Below are 22,832 nucleotides of genomic sequence, written 5' to 3' on the forward strand. Positions count from 1 at the left end.
CTGTTTCTCCTCCTCCTTTCCACTCTCTCTTAATTTTCGGGTGGGGATTAACAAAAAAACAAATGAAATTACTTCTAGCTGGGGCCCAACATCTGGCTATGACCTGGCCTTGGCTAGAGGCGCTAGGAGTCCAGAGCCCTGAAGAAGATGAAGAGGAGGCCCTGGCTGTTTCTTCTGAGACAACATGAGACTCTTACAGAGCTCAAGATGGACTCCCCCCCACACACAAAAAAAGCTAGAGTGGACTGAGCCCCTTACTGCCATGTAAGATCCCAGCTCAACTACAGCAGTGTTTCCCCACACTTGCCTCACCCTACAGACCACGCAGGGCATTTATTACACAGACTGCTTCAGTCCTTCTGGGGTGGGCATGGGAAGCTGTATACACAGTAAGAGCTGGTTGTGATTCTGACCTATGAAAGGCAAATCTGGCCCGGCTGGCGTGGCTGTGGTTGAGCATCGACCTATGAACCAGGAAGTCACCGTTCGATTCCTGGTCAGGGCATATGCCCGGGTTGCAAGCTCGATCCCAGTGTGGGGTGCTGCCCGTGCTGCCCCTGCAGCCCATCAATGACTCTCTCATTATTGATGCTTCTCCCTCCCCACCTCCCTCCCTCCCTCCCTCCCTCCCTCCCTCCCTTCCCTTTCCTGAGATCAGTAAAAATATATTTTCGTGCCGAAACCGGTTTGGCTCCGTGGATAAAGCGTCGGCCTGCGGACTGGAGGGTCCCGGGTTCGATTCCGGTCAGGGGCGTGTGCCTTGGTTGCGGGCACATCCCCAGTGGGGGGTGTGCAGGAGGCAGCTGATCGATGTTTCTCTCTCTCATCCATGTTTCTAGCTCTCTATCACTCTCCCTTCCTCTCTGTAAAATATCATTAAAATATATTTTTTTAAAAATGAGAAAAAATATATTTTCGAAAGGGAGGGAGGGAGGGAGGGAGGGAGGAAAAATCTGGGGAAAGTGAACTGGAGTGTTCCATCAACAAGGTGGAGCCAACCCAGCCACCCAGGGCTGCGCAGGTAAAGGCTCCAGCCAGCCTTGCTTCGTGCTCCGGGAGCTGGTCAGACCACTGGCGGCCTTCCCAAACACAAGCCTCCGGTGGGCCTGCTGCCCCTGCACACGTGGCCCTTCCGCCTCCAACATCCCCCACGCAGGGCTATATACAGCCTCTTACTTCGACCTTTCCTGCCGAAGGCCTTGGATGATCCCAAGTTCTGGCAGCGTGGCCCCTGGTTTGGCTGCCCACAGCTGAGGGATGACAATGAGATGTGGTCCTAATTTAGAACACACGAGCCAGGTACTCATGGGCCAGGTATTCATCAGGGAATGACTCTAGACAGCTGGTGACATCACTTTCTACCTTTAGACCCAGCTGGGTCATTGTGTGGAGGTAAGCTGGGAAGCGTATACCCACCAAAGCTGAGGTCAGTGTTTACTGAGGGAGACACTGGATACCACCTCTACCCTGGGGGCTGAAATTTCACCTTGGGGCCCTGCTGATACCAGCCAGCCCCACGGAGCCTGGAGGCTCTTCCACGTTCGGATTGCTCCCGTGGGTCCTCACGCCTTCACACAGCCCAACTATAACACGACTGCCCCCCCCCCCCAACAACCACCCCAGCGGACACTGGGTCAGAGGGGGTTACAGGAAAACAGGATTGACAGTCAGTGTCTTCCTTTTTTAATTTTTTTTAAATATATTTTTATTCATTTCAGAGAGGAAGGGAGAGGAAGAGAGAGACAGAAACATCCATAACGAGAGAGAATCATTGATTGGCTGCCTCCTGCACGCCCCACACTGAGGATGGAGCCTGCAGCCTGCGACCCAGGCATGCGCCCTGACCGGGACCAGAACCCTGATCTCCTGGTTTGTAGGTCGACTCTCAACCACTGAGTCATGCCGGTCAGGCCAGTGCCTTCCTTTTAATAAAGCCAGTAAGTTTCTGTTTTAATTAAAATGCAATTTCTGAAACAGCTCCAGAGAGTTTCCATAAAGCAGTGTTCCCCTGGGACGACAACAGGTGCTATGCAGCAGGAAAGGTTCCCACACCCCACAGGGCTAAACAAAACGAGACAGGTTTCTCTACTACTTTTTACAGACCCTCTAATATATCAGTGCAGACTTAAGGAACTCCAGTAAGTGAATTCAATTTACTCCATTTTCTAAATTAAAAGACCTTATTGGCAATGACACCTTGAGTAGTTTTCCAGAGGATACGTTTTGGGAAATGCTGACATAAAGGGTGCTCTTACCCAGACCAACTTACATATGAGGAAGAAGTAGCTGAGGCCTGGCCAGTGTGGCTCAGTTGGTTAAGCGCCGTCCTGTACACCGAAAAGGTCGCTGGTCTGATTCCCAGTCAGGGCACAAACCCAGGTTTCAGGCTCGATCCCCAGTAGGGAGTAGATCCATATTTCTCTCTCACATCAATGTTTCTCTCTCTCCCTCTCTCTTCCTCCCTCTCTAAAATCATTAAAAACACTTTTATTATTTTGTTGTTGTTGTTAATCCTTACCCGAGAATATTTTTCCATTGATTTTTAGGGAGAGTGGAAGAGAGAGGGAAAGACAGAGAGAAACATCGATGTGAGACAAACACTTCGATGGGCTGCCTCCTGCATGCGCCCAGACCAGAGCCAGGGCCGGGGAGGAGCCTGCAACCAGAGTACATGCCCTTGACCGGAATCGAACCCGGGACCCTTTGGTCCGCAGGCCCACGCTCTATTCACTGAGCCCAACCGGCCAGGGCAAAAAACATTTTTAAAAGTAAAGAAATAAGTAGTTGCCACACTGCTTGCTCTCAGGTGAATATCGTCTCCCCACTATTCTCTGTAACCACAAAGATCGCCTCTTAGGGTTAAACAGTAGAGCAGGCTGTCTGGATGCTTACCTGGGCTCCCCCACTTATTAACCTCAGGGATATTCTCTACCTTCCCTGTGCCTCAACTTTCCCCAGAGTAAAACGGGCAACACTGGTACCTCTTCCTGAAGGCTAAAACGAGGATTAGATAAAGGTACACATTGAGCCCTAGCTGGTTGGGCTTAATGGGTAGAGTGTCAGCCTGCGGGCCAAAGGGTCCCGGGTTCAATTCCGGTCAAGGGCACGTACCTCGGTTGCAGGCTCCTCCCCAGCCCAGGCCCTGGTCAGGGCGCATGCAGGAGGCAAGCAACCGATGTGTTTGTCTCACATCGATGTTTCTCTCTGTCTTTCCCTCTCTCTTCCACTGTCTCTAAAAATCAATGGAAAAATGTCCTCGGGTGAAGATGAACAACAAAAGAAGGTGCACATGGAGGCATTATGTACTGTGAAGCAATCCAGCCACTGTCCTCCAGCCCACTCTGGGCTCAGACAAACTAGTGGTCACTTTAGCGGGCACAGCACACTTGGCATTGGGAGGACAGCAGGACTGGGGGCGACAAAAGGAGTGAGAATAAAGTGATGAGAGCCATTGTGCTAAAGCTCAGAGCATCTGGGAGGCGATGTGGAGGCCTGGTCGATGGGCCCAGGATGCGGGGCGGGCCACTGAAATGTAGACAAAAAGGAAAATGAAATAATCAAGCCAGCCTGTGACAGGTTTTATAGAGATATGTCCTGAGTCCATGCATGCATAATAAACACGAAAAAAGAGGGGACAGTGGCGGAGAGAAAGAAAAGAGTGAAACCTCACAATTTCTTTAAGACAATGTTAGCTGTGACCATGCTGTTTAGCAGTGAAGTATCCCCCATCACTCCCTGACTCTCTGACACTCGTCAGGACAAGGTGGAAAAGTTATATTTACTAAGGAGTCTCCGGAGGGAGGAGGACGGCCATCCAGAACTGGGTAAACAGAGTTCGAGAAGAGTTAAAAAAACTAGTAATGCCCTAGCTGGTTTGGCTCAATGGATAGAGCATCGGCCTGGGACTGAAGGGTCCCAAGTTCGATTCTAGTCAAGGGCACATGCCCAGGTTGCGGGCTTCATCCCCAGTTGGGGGTGTGCAGGAGGCAGCCAATCAATGACTCTCTCTCTTCTTTGATGTTTCTATTTCTCTCACCCTCTCCCTTCCTCTCTGAAATCAATAAAAATATATTTAAAAAAAAACAAACACAGACAAACCTAGTAACCAAGAGTGTGAAGGGAGAGGCACTTGCTGGTGAGTTCCAGTGCTAAATTAGGGCCTCTCACATTCAGTCATCTCACTGGCATTTCAGGACTGACATCTTCCACCACACAGCAAGGTGGGCTGTGACAGGCAAAGGATTTCCTCAGAAACAATTTAGAAGACATGTGAGTAGGAATGGAACTTTAATAGCATCTTTTTATTATTATTACTAGTGACCCAGTACACAAAATTTGTGCACATTAAAAGGGGATTAATTAGAGGAAATAATTTAATATTGCTATTTGCCCTTTCTCTATAATAGAAGTGTCAGAGATGAAAGAAAATTAGTAAAATGTATATGAAAACCTTCCTCCTGTCAGAGTCTGGGGCTCACCACGGGACCCAGAGTCAAGTCCCCGCCCAACCACAACCACCTCAAAATCGCGTTAGACCCAGACCCGGCCGTTCCCCGCCCCCATTGGGCTAGATCCAGACCCGGCCAGTCCCACCCTTGTCAAGCCCTGCCGGGCAGGGGGCATAGCCTCAGGTCCCCTGGCCCAGTGACAGGACAGGGGGCATGGCCTGAGGTCCCCCAGCCCAGACCGGGGCAGGGGTGTGCCTTGAGGTCCTCCATCAATCACTGCCAGGTGGGGGACATGGCCTGAGATCTCCTGTCAAGCCCCGCTGGGTGGGGGTGCAGCCTGAGGTCCCCTGGCCTGGCACTGGGGTGAGGGGTGCGGCCTGAGGTCCCCTGTCAAGCCCCACAGGGGTGGGGGAGGGTGTAGCCTCAGGTCCCTGCTGATTGCTCGTTAAGGCTCCTTATGGGAACTTGGCCTCAGCTGTGGATGCAGCCATCTTTGTGATGGAGTGATGGTCAATTAGCATATTCCCTCTTTATTAGATAGGATTATTGATTTCAGAGAGGAAGGGAGAGAGAAACATCAATGATGAGAATCATGGATTGGCTGCCTCCTGCACGCCCCACACTGGGAATCAAGCCCACAACCCCAGCATGTGTCCTGACCGGGAATCGAACTGTGACCTCCTGGTTCATAGTTCGATGCTCAACCCCTGAGCCACACCGGCTGGGCAGTGTGATCTCTTTAAAACCACAAAGCAACAAGTTAACTCTCCAAGGGATATTATTATGATAAAACTCACATAACATAAAATTCACCATTTTAAAGTGTACACGGCAGTCAATTATATCGCAATAGAAAAACAACTACAGCATTCAGTTCAGTGGCACTTTGTACATTTACAATGTTGTACAGCCATCACCACTATCCAGTTCCAGAATATTTTTATCACCCCGAAAGGAAACCCCACACCCAACTAAGCCGTCACTCTCCATTCCTTCTTCCTCCTAGCCCCTGGCTACCATTATTCTGCTTTCTGTCTCTACAGGTTTACCTATTCTGTATATTTCAAATAAATTCAACATATATTTTTAAATTACATTTATTTTTTATCACTAAAAATTTCTACAGGGTTTAAAATTCAAAAGGCATCGAAGGGTGTGCAGTGCAAAAGCGTCCCTCCCACCTCTCTTCCCCGGCACACGGTTCCCTTCCCAGAGGCATATGGTTTCCCACACGTCCTTCCAGAGATAAAAACTTCCTTTCTCCCTCTTTACCCAAATGGGAGCATTCTCTGCACACTGCTCAGCAGTTGGCCTTTTTCTCACTTAACATCTTGGGTTTGTTCTACGACAGAACAAAAAGAGCCCCCTTTTACCGCTGCATAGTATTCCACTGTTTCAGACACAGTGGTAAGGGCTTTGGGGTTACAGAAATGAATAAAATATAGGCCTTTACCCAGGCAGCTCAGAATCTAAAAAGTACTACTTTCTTTGATAAGTGGGAGTGTGAGGGGGAGACAGACTAGTGGCTTTGGCTTCGAGGCCGATCATAATGCTGGCTCTCTTTACGGCCAGGCACTTGGAAGGGAAAGAGACATCTCAACTGAAGGGTCTTGGAAAATCTTTGGGGCTTAGCCAGGTGTCACTGGCAAAAGTCAGAGCAAATTGCTGCTCTCTTCCACCTTCCCCTCTACAAAATAACTGATCATGTTATTTGTCCCCTCTTACTTCTTTCCTGGTTATTAAAGAAAGGGATTCTCACTGGGGGAAGTTTGGACAGTGCGCAGAGAAGCAGAAATTATGCATAGCTGTTTGTAAGCATTTTCAATAGCTGCTTAAAACTGCATCGCATTGATACACTACAACTTACTAAATCATCTCTCCATTCACTTTCGCATTTTCAGAATCAAACTCACAACCGATCTCATTTTCAGGAGACAGGGAAACATCTATGTGCTGAGACTAAGTGAGACAGGTGAGACAATTGGAACCAGACATGTATATTTGAAAATTACCTCTATCAAACTGTAGCGGCATTACTGAATAATCCTAGGGAGGGTGCAGGGATAGGAAGGGAAGAATAATAGCTGACAGCTAAGACTACGGCCTTCCAACAATTGCTAGACAATAAATATAAAAATAAAACCCCTACCAATCAAACAGAGGAACATTCATTTCAGTAGAACAGAACCTCTGTATTCTCGGTAACTACACAGAAGGTGCAACAAGTGTGTTTTGAATTGAACTGAACAGGCAGCAGGATGAAAGGGGACCTGGGACATCTGTGGGGGATGGAGGAGGATTCGCACACAGATCACATCGGGGTCTACACCCAGTCAGGCCGAACGCCGTAACTGAGGAGCAAAGGCTCCGGCACACGGGGGGTAGGTAGTGGAAGCTACACCCACAGATACAATTCACACAAAGAGCACGAAGGATGCGAGAGGTCCAGGGGAGAGTGCTGGGCACACTGGCCACAGTGAGAAGTGTCATGGCAGCCAAGAGTCTGTGGCAAGGCCTTTGAACCTGAGACTAGAAACACGGCCTGAGGCGGGGGGAGAACAGAGCTGACGGCAGGGCCTGGGGACCTTCAGGAGTGTCTAGATCAGCAGGGTTTGTTTTTTTCATTTTAAAACATATTTTTTATTGTTGATGGTATTAAAGATATCTCCCATTCCCACCCCCTTTCCTCCCCGCCTCCTAACCCCTACCCTCACCCCCAGGTCTTCACTACCCTATTGCCTGTGTCCATGGGCTATGCATATACTATCTAATAAAAGAGTAATATGCAAATTAACCATCACTCCGCTACATCCACCAGCCATGCCCACCAGCCACGCCCACCAGCCAATCAGGAGCAAATATGCAAATAAACCCAACCAAGATGGCTACGGCCACAGAGAGCAGGAGGGAGGCTTGGGTTTCCCCGGCAATGGAGGAAGCCAAGCTTTCCGCCTGCCCTTGCCGGCCCAGGCCTCCACTCAAGGCTACAAAGTTTCAATGATAGAAGATACCTAAACCCAAACAGAAATGGCGGCAGCCACAGAGCAAGCAGAAGGCTTGGCTCCGCTCCAGGCTACAAAGTTTCAATTGTAGAAGATAAATAAACCCCAGATACCAGGGCCTCCGCTTGGGTCACCAGGGGGAGTGGCTGGCCTGCAAACCACCACAGGCCCCTCGCCCAGGCCACCCCACGCCCTATGGGAACCCCCATCCTGATCCGGGACACCCTTCAAGGCAAACCAGCTGGCCCCCACCCGTGCACCAGGCCTCTATCCTATCTAATAAAAGAGTAATATGCGGATTGACCATCACTCCAACACACAAGATGGCTGCCCCCATGTGGTCAAAGATCCTGCCCCCGTGTGGACACAAGATGGCCACCACAAGATGGCCAGCAGGGGAGGGCAGCTGGGAGGGACCAGGCCTGCAAGGGAGGGCAATTGTGGGCGATCAGGCCAGCAGGGGAGGGCAGTTGGGAGGGACCAGGCCTGCAAGGGAGGGCAGTTAGGGGTGACCAAGCCGGCAGAGGAGGGAAGTTGGGAGGGACCAGGCCTGCAAGGGAGGGCAGTTAGGGGTGACCAAGCCGGCAGAGGAGGGAAGTTGGGGGCGACTAGGCCTGCAGGGAAAGGCAGTTGGGAGGGACCCAGGCCTGCAGGGGAGGGCAGTTGGGGGGGACCCAGGTCTGCAGGGGAGAGCAGTAGGGGGGGACAAGGCCTGCAGGGGAGGACAGTTGGGGGGGACCCAGGCCTGCAGGGGAGAGCAGTAGGGGGGGACAAGGCCTGCAGGGGAGGGCAGTTAGGGGAAAACAGGCCTGCAGGGGAGGGCAGTTAGGGGAAAACAGGCTGGCAGGGGAGCAGTTAGGCATCAATCAGGCTGGCAGGGGAGTGGTTAGGGGGTGATCAGGCTGGCAGGCAGAAGCAGTTAGGGGCAATCAGGAAGGCAGGCAGGAGAGCAGTTGGGAGCCAGCAGTCCTGGATTGTGAGAGGGATATCCGACTGACCATTTAGGCCCGATCCTAAACGGTCAGTCGGACATCCCTCGAGGGGTCCCAGATTGGAGAGGGTGCAGGCTTGGCTGAGAAACACACACCCCCGTGCATGAATTTCGTGCACCGGGCCTCTAGTCTATATATATAAAAGCCTAAGCGACCGTTACGACCTAATGACTGAACAACCGGCCAACAGCAATGATGTGCACCCAGACCTTGCTGCTGGGGCCCTGACAGCCCTGAATCTGGTTCACCCGCACCCTGGACCCAGACAGGAGGGAGGAGGGAGCCCGATTCCTCACAGAATCAGCCGTTGGTTAGCTTGCTGCTGGGCCAACCTCCTGTGATCCCTCTCCACCGGCCAGCTACCCCCCGCCATCAGCCCCAATCGCCGGCCAGGGAAAGGGACCCCACCCATGCATGAATTCGTGCATTGGGCTTCTAGTAAGTATATAAGTTCTCTGGTTTCTCTCTTCTCGTCCCCCCAATCCCACATCGAGGTATGTCAATCTGTCCATGCCTCCTCAACAGGGGATTTGAGGAGATACAAGAGAAGGGGAGGCGTGTTTGGGGCCTGAAAAGCAGTCCCTATTATCAAGAACCTTGTCACCAGGGATCTGACAAATGGACAGGACTCTTCCTTCACTAACAATATAATTTTCCCTGAAAATGGACCTAATCATGCCCCTCACACTACCATCAAGGCTAAATTGGACTCCAGTGACTCATAAGTCTTTTTATGTCTTCAGTTCCGATCCTCGCTTCCCATACAATTGGGTAAATGACAGAGCTGTTTGTTGTTCCTTGTACTAAAGAATCTATTTTAGGGAAGGGCAGTGGACAGTCATAGCTGTATGTGCTATTATTACCTGTGGCATAGTGTGGTCCTTCACAGCGTTCATTTCAAATATAAAGGAAAAGAGAAAACACAAAACGAAGTAGAGTGATACCTTGCTAGGTAAAGCCTCTGAGATGAATTTTCTTTATAAATTATGAAGCAACTGTGTGTGTGTGGCAGCGGGGGGGGGGGGGTGATCAAACACGTGGCCACTTCATAAATCTTGCCATGCAGTGTTTGCATGGAACCTGTGAGTTAAAAACAACATTTGAGCCCAGCCAGCATGGCTCTGTGATTGAGAGTCGACCTATGAACCAGGAGGTCACGGTTAGATTCCTGGTTAGGGCACATGCCTGGGTTGCAGGCTCAAAGCCCAGTATGGGGAGTGCAGGAGGCACTTAATCAATGACTCTCATCATTGATGCTTCTCTCTTGTTCTCCTTCTCCATTCCTCTCTGGAAACAATAAAAATATATTTAAAACAAAACAAAAACGATATTTGACTACGCTAACCTGTGGGGTGAAACATCTCCAGGTCCTGTTTGACCGAAGATCTTATCCCTGGCAAAATTCAATTCAGTTTAGCCAGTATTTCTCAGGCACCAACTGTGCTCAAGGGATGCAGAGGTAGAAAGCCACAGTCCATGACCCCTGTGGCATCTGGATATCCAGACACCAGAAAAGAGACACCTGGATCACTGATGAGAAAGGAAGCTGTATTTTTTGTTGTAGATTAATAAACTGGCATCTGGTTCACCTGATTACAGACCCAATCCTTGGTAATGAGCAGCTCTTGATTTCTGAAAGTCTTCATAGAGGCATGGGCTCTGGGTCATGTCAGGGGTGCAGACAATTGAAATGATTTTGGTGAGGTAAAGGAAGCTCATGGCCCAACTTCCTACAGGCCACTAGCCCACTGATCTTGTTTCTAACACTGGTGACTCCTGTCCTTCCTCTCAAGAATTCTGTCCCAACTGAGGGAGGAGGGGGGTGGAGGTGGACAGAGACAGACAGACACACAGACACACACACACACACACACACACACACACACAGGGATGAACAGAGGCTGTTGGGAAGGCAGAGCCACTAATGGCATCATTCTTACACTTTGACAACCTTTTCAAATACATTTGAGTAACTGTCATACTGCGGGCTCCTGGCCTGGAGGGCTGACCAGTCTTACCCTGACATTTTTCTTCTTTCATTTTTTTTTTGGTTAATCATCACCCAAGGATATTTTTCCATTGATTTTTTTTTTAAATATATTTTATTGATTTTTTACAGAGAGGAAGGGAGAGGGATAGAGAGTTAGAAACATCGATGAGAGAGAAACATCGATCAGCTGCCTCCTGCACACTCCCCACTGGGGATGTGCCCGCAACCAAGGTACATGCCCTTGACCGGAATCGAACCTGGGACCCTTCAGTCCGCAGGCTCACGCTCTATCCACTGAGCCAAACCGGTTAGGGCTTCCATTGATTTTTAGAGTGGAAGAGAGAGGGAAAGACAGAAACATCGGTGTGAGAGAAAGACGCTGATTGGTTGCCTCCTGCACAAGCCCCGACCAGGGCCCTGGCTGGGGAGGAGCCTGCAATCTGAGCATGTGCCCTTGACCAGAATCGAACCTGGGACCCTTTGGTCCACAGGCCGACGCTCTGTCCACTGAGTCAAACTGGCTAGGCTGACATTTTTCTTTAGATGCAACAACTCTTACTATGAAGAATTTATTTCAAAATTCAAATAGATGTTAAAGGATTAATGGGAGCAAGAAACTATGGCTCTTGCTATCAATCTCTGACTCTGTTAACGTCAGTCTAGTTCTGAACCAGCACCTCCAAACCCTCTCTCTACTGTGGAGGAAGAGAATGGATGCAGGGATGGGAAAACGAGCTGTTTCTGCCTCAGCCATTATTAATATTACTAGAGGCCCAATGCACGAAATTCGTGCACAGGGGAGGGTGGGAGGGAGTCCCCTCAGCCCAGCTGCGCCCTCTCAATTCGGGACCCCTTGGGGGATGTCCGACTGCTGGTTTAGGCCTGATCTGGCAGTCAGACATCCCTCTTGCAATCCTGGACCCCTCGCTCCGAACCGCCTGCCTGCTCACTTCTTACCACTTGCCTGCTAGTTCCTAACCGCCCACCTGCTCACTCCTTACCACTTGGCTCGCTGCTCCTTAGCGCTGCCATGGAGGCAGAAGAAGCTCCCGCCACCTCCACTGTGCTGGCCAGCCGTGAGCCCAGCTTCTGGCTGACTGGTGCTCCTGCTGTGGGAGCACACTGACCACCAGGGGGCAGCTCCTACATTGAGCGTCTGCCCCCGGTGGTCAGTGTGCATCATAGCAACTGGTCGTCCTGGTTGTTCTGCCATACAGGTCGCTGGGCTTTTATATACATAGATGACTGCCATCTTTCCACGGGCACATCAGGAGGCAGGCTACTCAACGTTAGATATTTAGACACTAAGATTTTCATTATTAACTCTTCCCCTTAACATTTTCTAGGCCAAAATCTCTCCCTCTGTGCTCTGTGGCCAGTTACCCTGAGGTTTCACTGAAGTGCTTGCCATATATTCAAGCCGATCCAGGCTTTCCTTCCTTCCTTCCTTCCTTCCTTCCTTCCTTCCTTCCTTCCTTCCTTCCCGTCGTATAATTTACATACATAAAGTCCACCCACTGTAAGTGTACAATTCATTACTTTTAGCAAATTTATGGGGCTGTGCAACCATCACCACAGTCCAGTTACCGACTATTTCCACTATCCCCCAAACGCCCTCATGCTCACTTGTAGTCAATCCCTCTCCCACTCCAAACCCCAGGCAATCACTGATCTGTTCCGTGTCTATTAGAGCCTCTCTTTTGCACAAAAATTTGGCTGTAACCATCCGTAAACTCTTACACCTCTACCTGAAGGTGGGGTGGTCCACTGGGTAAGAACACACCTTGCATTCTTCCATTTTTACAACAATGTTTTGTGTCCATAGTAGGCCATGACCAGGCCTGTCCGTGGAAAGCACCAGTGGACACAAATGGAAAATTCTTAGGTCTTGTTGTGTAGGTACAGAAAAAGGGGGGTTCTCCAAGTTCTGGAACATACAACAGGAATTTCAGGGCCCAGGAGGGGGCTGTCAGGCCCGGGTGATGTGGCCTTCTCCTGAGTAGCAGAATGATGGCTTCTATGGGGTTACAAGTTGTTCCTGGGTGATAAGCAGTAAAGCCACAGTTCTTTGGGCCTGGTGGCCCCCTCACTTCGTGTGGGCTCTCAAGATGCACCAGACTTTGGGTACACTTCCATGAGATACATAAGAGGCAGGGACTGCGGGGCCTCCCTGCCTGACTTTCTCCCGTTTCAGGAATAAACCAAAGTAAAAATAATTAAGAACGGAGTCTGAGATGTCACTTGAACCCTGACAGACTCCAAGTTCTGGCTGGAGTTGAGTCTAACATGGAAGCCAATGGATCTGGCTTCAATGCCACAGGGTATCTGCATTCTAGTTTCTCGCCACAGAGGGCGATCTTGACTGGCCTGCCATGGGGATCTATTTCTCACAATTCAGCACAATTCCATGGTTCGGTAGGTTCTTCCGTGTCCCTTCTATAGGAAGAAAGCTGAGTTCAAATCTCATTGCTCCTGCTTCCTTGTGTAACCTTGAATTTGCCTGTCACCTCCAAGGGTTGTTGGTAAAAGATAGCTGGGTTACTATGAGGGTAAGAGACGATACAAATAGAAAGCTCTTCCCAGCGCCTGGCATGTAGTAAATGCTCAGTGAACAGCAGGGGTCGTGGCATTCACATCTGACGTGCTGTTTTCATAGGACTATTGAAAAACGGTGGTATCAGAACGTCCCTATCCGAATCAGTCAAGTTAGAGTGCTTTACTTTGGTCTGAAACCCAGTGAAGAAGAAGAGGGGGAACTAATATTTGTTAATCCTTACAATCATAATCTAAGAGGTAGAAAGTAATAATCATTATAATCTCATTTTAGAAGTGATGAAAATGAGCTTCGATCTTGGCTAAAGTCCCTCAGGTTAGTCGGCATCTAAAGCCAATGCCCACCCTAGCCGGTTTGGCTCAGTGGATAGGGCATCGGCCTGTGGACTGAAGGGTCCCAGGTTCAATTCTGATCAAGGGCACATGCCCAGGTTGTGGGCTCGATCCCCAGTAGGGGGTGTGCAGGAGGCAGCTGATCAATGACTCTCTCTCATCACTGATGTTTCTAACTCTCTGTCTCTCCCCCTTCCTCTCTGAAATCAATAAAAGTATATTTTTAAAAAACAAAGCCAGTGCCCTTCTCACCTAAAAATGCTGAAGATCTCTGCAGAGCAAAGCTCCCCACCTGTGGGAGGAAGCAGACTCTGACCTGTCACGGAGGAAAACAGAGACAACCCTCCCAATGTCTAACGGATATGCTGAAATCCTAAGCGACGTGCATTTCCCCAAGTGAGCTAGTACCACAGCCCATTCCAATGTGAGAGAGAATACCCAGGGGCCCCTGGGGCCTTGGGAGAGAAGAGGAGGAAAGAGAGCTGTGAGCTGGCCCGAGGGAAACGGGGCAGCCATGGAGTCTTGCTCTGAAGATTATTCAGCAGAAAAATGGCCAGTCTCCATCCTCTATACCCAAAACCCAGATTTCTCACAGGGTTTTACTTCTGGCAATCCGGTGTGCGTGTGGGGGTGGGAGTGTGGGGGGGTGGTGTGGGGGTGTGTGGGGGTGTGTGTGGAGGTGGGGTGTGTGTGTGGGTGTGTGTGGGAGGGGGCGTGTCGAAGGGTATATGGGTGTGTGTGTGTGTATGTTTGTGTGTGGGGGGGGTGTGTTTGTGTGGGGGGGGTAGGGGTAGGGGGTGTGGTGAGGGTGTGGGGGTGAGGTGTGGGTGTGTGGGGGGTGTGGGTGTGTGGGGGGTATGGGTGAGGTGTGGGTGTGTGGGGGGGTGGGCGTGTGTGGGGGGGGTTGGTGTGTGGGGTGTGGGGGTGAGTGTGGGGGGAGGGTGTGGGGGTGTGTGTGGTGGGTGTGTGTGGGTGTGTGGGGGTGGGGTGTGGGTGTGGGTGGTGGGTGTGTGGGGGTGTGGGGGTGTGTGGTGGGTGAGGTGTGGGTGTGTGCGGGGGTAGGGGTGGGGTGGGGTGTGGTGGGTGTGTGGGTGTGTGTGGTGGGTGTGTGGGTGTGTGTGGTGGGTGTGTGTGGGGGTGTGAGTGTGGGGGGGATGTGGGGGGGGTGGGGGAGGTGCCCGCCTGTTGCGATTCACCACCTTCAGTAATTTTCTCTGGTTAATGTCAATGGCTCTGGTTTTCCTCCTCACTCTGAAGTCTCTGTAGTTGGGCTGGAATTACCTTTTCCCACACTCCACTGATCACCATGCACTAATTTACCTAATGCACATGCAGCATCATCACTATCTTCTACTTGACTCTTCCAAGCAGATTGTAAAATCTGTGTTCCTTGTTTTTGTTGTGTGTGTTTTTTAATTCTCTTTACTCCACCAACATTAAGCCTAGGAATTTACTGGATATTGATAAATACTTGTGGAGTAAAAAAAATAAGTAAGGTCACAAATCCTAAGAGAGTGTGTAGATTAGGGTTTTCTCTAGAATTCTGTGTGAACAGAAATAAAATATAAATTACTACATTTTGTGTTTAGTTGACAAAAAAAAAATGAGCAAATTAAAGGGAAAGGCTAATGGGAAAAACAGTAATTTTCGCTGCAGAGAAGTAGTGTGTTTTCAGCTCATTTCTAGCCAGTTAGTCATGGGGGGCTGTCAGACACCTTTCTGAGAAGCTCTCAGGGCACATGTGCCACCGCAGGGAACATATGGGAGCCGCCGTCGGGTGCAGAGGGGGTGCCCGAGATAACTTGGATACACTCACTGCCAATGTGTCCAAACCCTTTGGAGGATTCACCCTCCTCTGACTCACTTTCTTAAATGTTTACCTTCATCACTGCCAACTGTGTGAGTCGGTGTTTCAACTGTTCTGATCGTCTACTGAGAGAAAACGTCTAGGTTACGTCACAGTTCCTGGAACCTCAAAGCATACAGTTTTGGAGCTGGAAGACAGAGACATCAGCAAGTCTGAGTCCTTCATTCATACGTTCACAGACGCTGCTGCCCTGCCTGGGGGGCGTTAGCCCCGCACTAGGTGCTGGAGACGCAGGGACATCGCGCGCGGTCCCTGGACTCCTGGCACTGACACCCCAGCCGGGACGATGAACATGAAAACAGACAGATTCAATAAAGTGGCGCCGTGATAAAGGGGTGTCCAGGGAACACAGATGCTGTGCACAGGAGGGGAGCTGAGTGTACATGGTTGAGTGTTTTCTGAGTGGGAAAAGATTAGTCAAATATAAAACTGGAGAGGACGGTAGGAGGCAGATCAATAACCATTTACTGAACGCCAGCTATGCATCACACTGCCAGACTCAAGGCTAACGGCCAAAGAGGTAAATACACAGCCTTACTCTCAAGGAGGTTATCAGTCAGCTGGATGTAAACAAAGTACAATACATTGCGATGAACATGTGACTATGTATGCTAAAGATATAAAGGGGAAAAAGCGGGGAGGATATAAAGGAAAAAATATTCAACCCTAGCCAGTTCGGCTCAGTGGATAGAGCGTCAGCCTGTGGACTGAAGGGTCCTGGGTTCAGTTCCGTTCAAGGGCACATACCGTGTCTGCAGGCTCCTCCCCAGTCCGGGCCCTGGCCAGGGCACGTGAAGGAGGCAACCAATCAATGTGTTTCTCTCACATCGATGTTTCTCTCCGTCTTCCCCCTCTCTCTTCCACTCTAAAAATCAATGGGAAAATATCATCGGGTGAGGATTAAAAATAAATAAATAAAAACAGAAGGAAGACCTATTCAGTTCTAATTGGAGGTGGGGACAAAGAGGGGGTGTACTACGGAAGGCCGCCTGCAGATGACACGATAGGCTAAGATTTCCCAAGGGGCCCACAGTGGGGAGGACACTGCAAGCAGAAGGAGCAGCACGTGCACAGCACAGCTGGGACTCTCCCAGGAGCCTGAAACACTGATATGGCTGTGCACTTCGTAGGGAGAGTGGCAGGAGATGAGGCAGAACAGATAGGACAGCACTGAACCTTAGCGGGCTGTAACTCCATACCGAGGAGTTTAGCGTATATCCTAGAATTAGGAAGGTGGATAGATGAAGGGATAGATGTCATCAAGTTTGTGTTTTAGAAAGAACCTACTCCTAGCTGGGTATATACACAGAACTGGTTATATTGTCCATTCTCTCCTGTGCTTTATTTATTTATTTATTTTTAATCCACACCCGAGGATATTTTTCCATTGATGTTTCGGGAGAGCGGAAGAGAGAGGGGAAGACAGAAATATCGATGTGAGAGAAACACATCAATTGGTTGCCTCCTGCATGAGCCCCAACCAGGGCCCGGGCTGGGGAGGAGCCTGCAGGCAAGGTATGTACCCTTGACTGGAATCGAAGCCTGGTACCCTTTAGTCCTCAGGCCAATGATCTATCCACTGAGCCAAACCAGCTAGGGCTCTGTGCGTTTTATAACAATGTTTTTTTTTAAATATATTTTATTGATTTTTTACAGAGAGGAAGGAAGAGGGATAGAGAGTTAGAAACATCGATGAGAGAGAAACATCGATCAGCTGCCTCCTGCACACATCCTACTGGGGATGTGCCCGCAACCAAGTTATGTGCCCTTGACCGGAATCGAACCTGGGACCTTTCAGTCCACAGGCTGACGCTCTGTCCACTGAGCCAAACCGGTTTTGGCACGTTTTATAACAATTTTTTAAAAATATGTATTTGTGCCCTAACTGGTTTGGCTCAGTGAATAGAGCATCGGCCTGTGGACTGAAAGGTCCCAGGTTCGATTCTGGTCAAGGGCATGTACCTTGGTTGTGGGCACATCCCCAGTAGGAGGTGTGCAGGAGGCAGTTGATCAATGTTTCTCTCTCATTGATGTTTCTAACTCTCTATCTTCCTTTCTGTAAAAAATCAATAAAATATATTTTTTAAAATAAGATATATATATATTAAAAAAGAGTATCTATATATATATACATATATATATATATGTATATATATATATATATATATATATATATATATATATATATATTTGTATTGATTTCAGAGAGGAAGGGAGAGGAGAGAGAGATAGAAACATCAATGATGAGAGAGAATCATTGATCGCTGCCTCCTGCACGTTCCCTACTGGGGATCGAGCTCACAACCCGGGCGTGTGCCCTTGACTGGAATCGAACCTGGGACCCTTCGGTCCGCAGGCCTACGCTCTATCCACTGAGCCAAACCAGCTAGGGCTTATAACAATTAAAGAAAAACACTCAACTAGCAGGACAGAGAGGGTCTGAAGAGGAGCAAAGCTGGCTACAGGGACCAGTTGGAGCCCATGGTCTACAGGAGAAGAGATACGAGGCAGAACTAAGAGTGGTGGAAGGAAATGAGAGGAGTGGACTCAGAAGGAATGGTCAGGAGCGGAAGTCCACAGGACCTGGGGAGGGACTGGGTGTGTGGGATGAGAGAGAGGGCCGAGTCCAGGAGGGCTGCCAGGTTTCTGGGGTGGGTAACGAGAAGGAAGCATTCTTCGAAAATGTAGATAGAGATGGATGATGAGCAGGTTCAGGAAGAAAGGTGAACACACATCACATTTACACATGTGCTAGAGGCCTGTCGGACATCCACATAGAAATTTCTAGGAGACAGGAATACTTATGAGTCTGGAGCTCAGGTATCATGGATGGCTGGAGTCATCAGCACAGAGCTGGAAGCCGTAAAAGAGACTGAGTCTATATAGGTGACATATGCAGAGTGTAGATGGGGCCATAGGGACACCAAAGTTTAGGAACAAGCAAGGGAATGAGGAGTTGGCGAGAGAGAGAGAGAGAGAAATAGTGACCCAGGGCAGAGAATCATGAATTAAATAAACTGAAGATATTAAATAAACTGAAGATGTGAGACAAACCATCGTTGAATTTGGCCCTAGTTCAACTCTGCCCTAGTGAACTTTGCCACAGTGGTTTCAGTGGCCTGTCTGGGGGCAAGAGCAAGGCTGCACTGGACAGGAAGGGGGAGGGGACCCCGTGGTACTGCAGGTGTAGAGTGCTCTTTGTAAGAGACTCCCCATGCGGAGAAAGGAGATCCGAGATATTTGGAGGAGGACCCGGGATTGAGGGCAGGGTATCGGTTTTGTTTTGAGACTGGAGAAACTTGAGCAAACTTACATGGTGCGGGTGGGGTGGGAGGAGCCAGTAAAGAGGGAGAGTTGAAAACAGAGAAGGGATAGCTGCAGGACTGATGCCCAGAAGAACAGTGAGTGCACAGGCCAAAGACACACAGCAGCAAATTGAAAGACAAAAGGTGAAAGGGGTCAGAAAGAGGTCAGACTGTAGGGATGGGATTGGGAAACCAAGGGAATTGATGCCAAAGCCTCAATTTTATCTGTGAAATAGGAAACTAAGTGAAAAAAGAAGGCCCAGAGGGGTGGATGGTGACTTGCATAACTGTTGGTTTGCAAACTGGCTCCCGTACAGTGAGGGGAAGGAAAGAAGAAAAAAGAGGCAGACCATACCATATTGTGGTGTTTTTTTGTGTGTTTTTTAAAAATATATTTTTATTGATTTCAGAGAGGAAGGGAGGGGGAGAGATAGAAACATCAATGATGAGAGAGAATCATTGACTGGCTGCCTCCTGCACGCCCCACACTGGGGATTGAGCCCACAACTTGAGCATGTGCCCCTGACCGGAATCGAACCCAGGACCCTTCAGTCTGCAACGGACACTCTATCCACTGAGCCAGACCGGCTAGGGCAGGGCTGGTTTTAGTAAGCAAGGTAACTTACATACGAGGCTTGTCATGGGCAATTGCAAGGTGAGTAGATCTCTGCACCACCCACCAGAATCTTCAAAGTTTATACAGAGGCCTAACTGGGTTCCATCCAGATGGTCTCAACAACAGCTCACTCTCTCACAGCTCTGTCCTTGAAAATGGCTCTGGCTGTGGAGACGGTGGTCAGAACATATGCTCCAAGGAAAGGGGAAGAGATGAGGAGCCTCAGACTGCGAGGGTCCAGCTCTCGGGTCAACCGCTGGTCACATCCTCTCAATGATCTCGTCCAACCACAGCCCACAGGGAGGAAGTCCAGTGATTGACTCCTTGCCTGTGCTCTTTCCATTCCCTGTTACTCTCACTTACGTCCAAGATACCTTGCATCACTCGAATATCTTTTTCTAAATGGGGCTTTCTGTACCTTTCCTTTAAAGGTCTACTAGGCAAAAGGGACATATGTAACACTTTCAACAATAAAGAATTACTATTTTTTAAATAAATAAGTAGATAATAAAAATAAAGATTACTAGGCAAGGCTGACTTCACACACATGTAGAACAGGCCGCCTGTCACAATAAACTCGCCAAGACCCTGGATGGAGACCCAGAAGACTTTTCCCTCTAGAATGGGGACGACAGCAGAGACTCACTCTCAGATCAGGATTCTGACTTCGTCATGCCACTTGAGTGCTTAGAGAATGCTTTTTAACACGCAAACTGTGATGATCGCTTCAGTGAAAAAGATTCTGGAAAATTACCGGGAGGAGATATGATGGCAGTATGGGGGAAGGAGTGGTTGAGAGTAAATTCTGGACAAGTCTCTTGGCCTCTCTGTCCATGTCCAAGGTCCCTTCTAACTGTCACATGTTTGATGAAGAGGTGGGTAGGATCAAGGTACTGAAGTAGATTACTACAGCCAGCCCATGGAGCATACAGAGTGGCCACAAAAAGTGAAAAAAGGACATAAATAATGTACCATTATTTGCTTTGGGTGGGCCCTGCCAAATGAAATAGAAATTGGCACATATTGTGTAACTCAAGTCCAAATCACTTCTCCTTAGAAAACATAGTTTGTGCCATTATTTATGTAACAAACATTCGAAAAAAGGAGGGGAAAATACCTTCATACCACAATCACAGATTTTAGAATAGGAAAAGACTCTGGTTCCAACCTGTTATGCCCAATTCACAGCTTTTTCTTTCCCAACACTCAGGCAGCAAAGAAACTTGTAACTAGCACTGGCTTGCTTCCTGCACTCCCTTGAAAAAAGTCCCTGACACAAAGAATTTATGTGGAAGGATGACACTGAGCTGGAGAACTGGATTAAAATCTTATAGAATCTGTTCAAAACAATTCCATGTAACGAGAGCCACAGGAGTACAGATGTGAATCCAAACCAATGCCTCAGAGCCCTAGCCCGTTTGGCTCAGTGAATAGAGCGTTAGCCTGCAGACCAAAGGGTCCCGAGTTTGATTCCAGTCAAGGGCATGTACCTTGGTTGCAGGATCCTCCCTGGCCCGGGCCCTGGTAGGGGCTCATGCAGGAGGCAACCAATCAATGTATCTCTCACATCGATGTTTCTCTGTCTTTCCCTCTCCCTTCCATTCTCCCTAAATATCAATGGAAAAAAATATCCTCGGGCCAGGATTAATTAAACCAATGCCTCATATAACCTGAAATATTTTCTTAGAGACTAAACATTTATGTAAGATACCAGAGGCCCATTGCACAATATTCGTGCAAGAATAGGCCTTCTTTCCCCTGGCTTCACTCCCAGCTGCCAGGGAGCCAGCATGTCCCCGCTCCCGGCCCTCCCGGGAGCCGGCAAGTCCCAGCTCCCCAGCCTGGGAGCTGGCAAGTCCTCGCTCCCTGGCCGCCAGGGAGCCGGCATGTCCCCACTCCGGCTCTCCTGGAGCCGGCAAGTCCTCGCTTCTGGCCGGGGCACGGCTCCAGTAGTTCCCTCCGCCACCCGGCTTCCCCTCATAGCACGCTGCTCCGCCCTGCATATGCAAATCAACCTCCATCTTTGTTGGGTTAATTTGCATATTCACTCTGATTGGCTGTGGGCGTGGCGGAGTGATGGTTAATTTGCATGTTTCTCTTTTATTAGGTAAGATAAGAACTCTACCAGGAGCTAGGGATCAGCCATGTGACCTGGGTCCTTACCTATGAGATGTACCTTCAAGAGGATTTTTCAAAGATGAGCAAAGTGAGGAGACAGGTACCCTGTGGAGTTCACTTCCTGGTGGAGACGCTGCCGGGACAGAGCCCCTGCCTTCCTGGGTTCACACCCACTGTGCAGCTGGAGAGCAGCAGTGAAGTGGCTTAACGTGGCTAAAGATTCGTGGAGTAGGAAATGAAAAAGAGAAAAACAGTGTTTCCCTGAGGAAAAAGCAAGGCCTTTGGAAGTATCACAGACTTGAAAAAAATCCTGCTGCCACTTACCAGCTGTGCCCTCGAATAAATTATATGCCCTCCTGAGCCTCAGTTAAACCATCTTTAAAATGGTTATTGTCCAAGGTCACTCGCTGTCTCAAAGCAGGGCTCTCTCCATGCCAGGATTCGCCAGGGCTTCTGCTGGTCTGCTCTGCCTCCAGATCACGGGGTCAAAGTGAGGCTTAAAATTAGGGATAAAATTAAGTTAATTTATGAAGTGGTTAGAAGAAAAAACATTGAGATGTAACACTAGTAACAGAGACAGCAAAGTCAACTAACAACGGGCAATCTTCTCCATGTGCATCAACAGGCCAAGGCCATTACTATGCAGTAGAATATCATAACTGCTTATAGCAATGACCTTGAGTTGCCAAGCAAACATCAAATTATGGCCCAAATACTCTGGTTTTGGCATAAAAGTAAGTACTACATTCTATGTATACTTCCATCAAAAGTGGTTCCAGCCCTGGCTGGTGTGGCTGTTGGTTGAGCATTGTCCAGGGCACCAAAAGGTTGCTGGATCAATTCCCAGTCAGGGCACATGCCCAGGTTGTGGACTCAATCCCCGGTAAGTGGCACGCAGCAGGCAGCCGATCCATCAATGTTTCTTTTTCTCTCCCTCTCCCTTCCTTTCTCTCCAAAAACATAAATAATGTATTTTAAAAAAGTGGTTCCAATGAAAACGTTCTTGATATTTAAGGCTAAGAGTCAGTTATCTGGAAAATTTCTATTCATGGAACAGATTATCTCCCGACGATGTCAGAAAATGAGATGTAATAACTGATAAAATATAATATGAGAGAACATTATGGACAAAAATAGTTTCATTTGAAAATTGGCTGGAATACCTAGAATTTTTCACAGAAACTTCCAGAAGCGAAGCTTCCAAGTACCACTTATGAATTAAAAGGACAGAAACATACACTTTTCTGTGTAAGTCCTGATTACCTAGAAATAATGCCATCACAAGCTGGCCTTCAATGACTCCTTTTTCCTGATACCCCGTCTCTTGCTACTAGGTTGGGAAGCATTTTCCCGAGTTTTTCAATTGCTACATTACTACCCACATATTCATTCGAATCTTCTCTTCAAGTTTACATTTCCTATTCCTGCCTCTTAAATATGAAAATTTCCCGAGGCGTAGGCCTTGGCCTTCTGCTTTTCTCTATAAATACTTCTTCTGTGGGGAAGAAAGATCATATACACTGATTTCAACCATTTTGTCTCATGGATGACTCATACATTTACAGCCTTTCTTCAGCTTCAGTTCTATATTTTTTTAATATATATTTT

General features: G+C 48.8%; 1 protein-coding gene across 2 annotated transcripts in view; it reads right to left on the minus strand.

Moving 5' to 3' along the window:
* HOMER2 (homer scaffold protein 2) overlaps positions 1 to 22,832 on the minus strand; it is a 100,929-nt gene that overhangs the window by 76,282 nt on the left and 1,815 nt on the right. For both annotated transcript variants that reach the window (XM_080651422.1, XM_080651421.1), the window contains exons 2-3: positions 21,549 to 21,720; positions 21,270 to 21,437 (exon numbers count right to left, since the gene is read on the minus strand). The gene's annotated coding sequence lies outside the window, so the exon portion shown is untranslated. The remainder of the gene's footprint in view (positions 1 to 21,269; positions 21,438 to 21,548; positions 21,721 to 22,832) is intronic.

This window comes from Plecotus auritus (genome assembly GCF_963455305.1).
Source record: "Plecotus auritus genome assembly, chromosome: 15".
Taxonomy (NCBI): Eukaryota; Metazoa; Chordata; class Mammalia; order Chiroptera; family Vespertilionidae; genus Plecotus; species Plecotus auritus.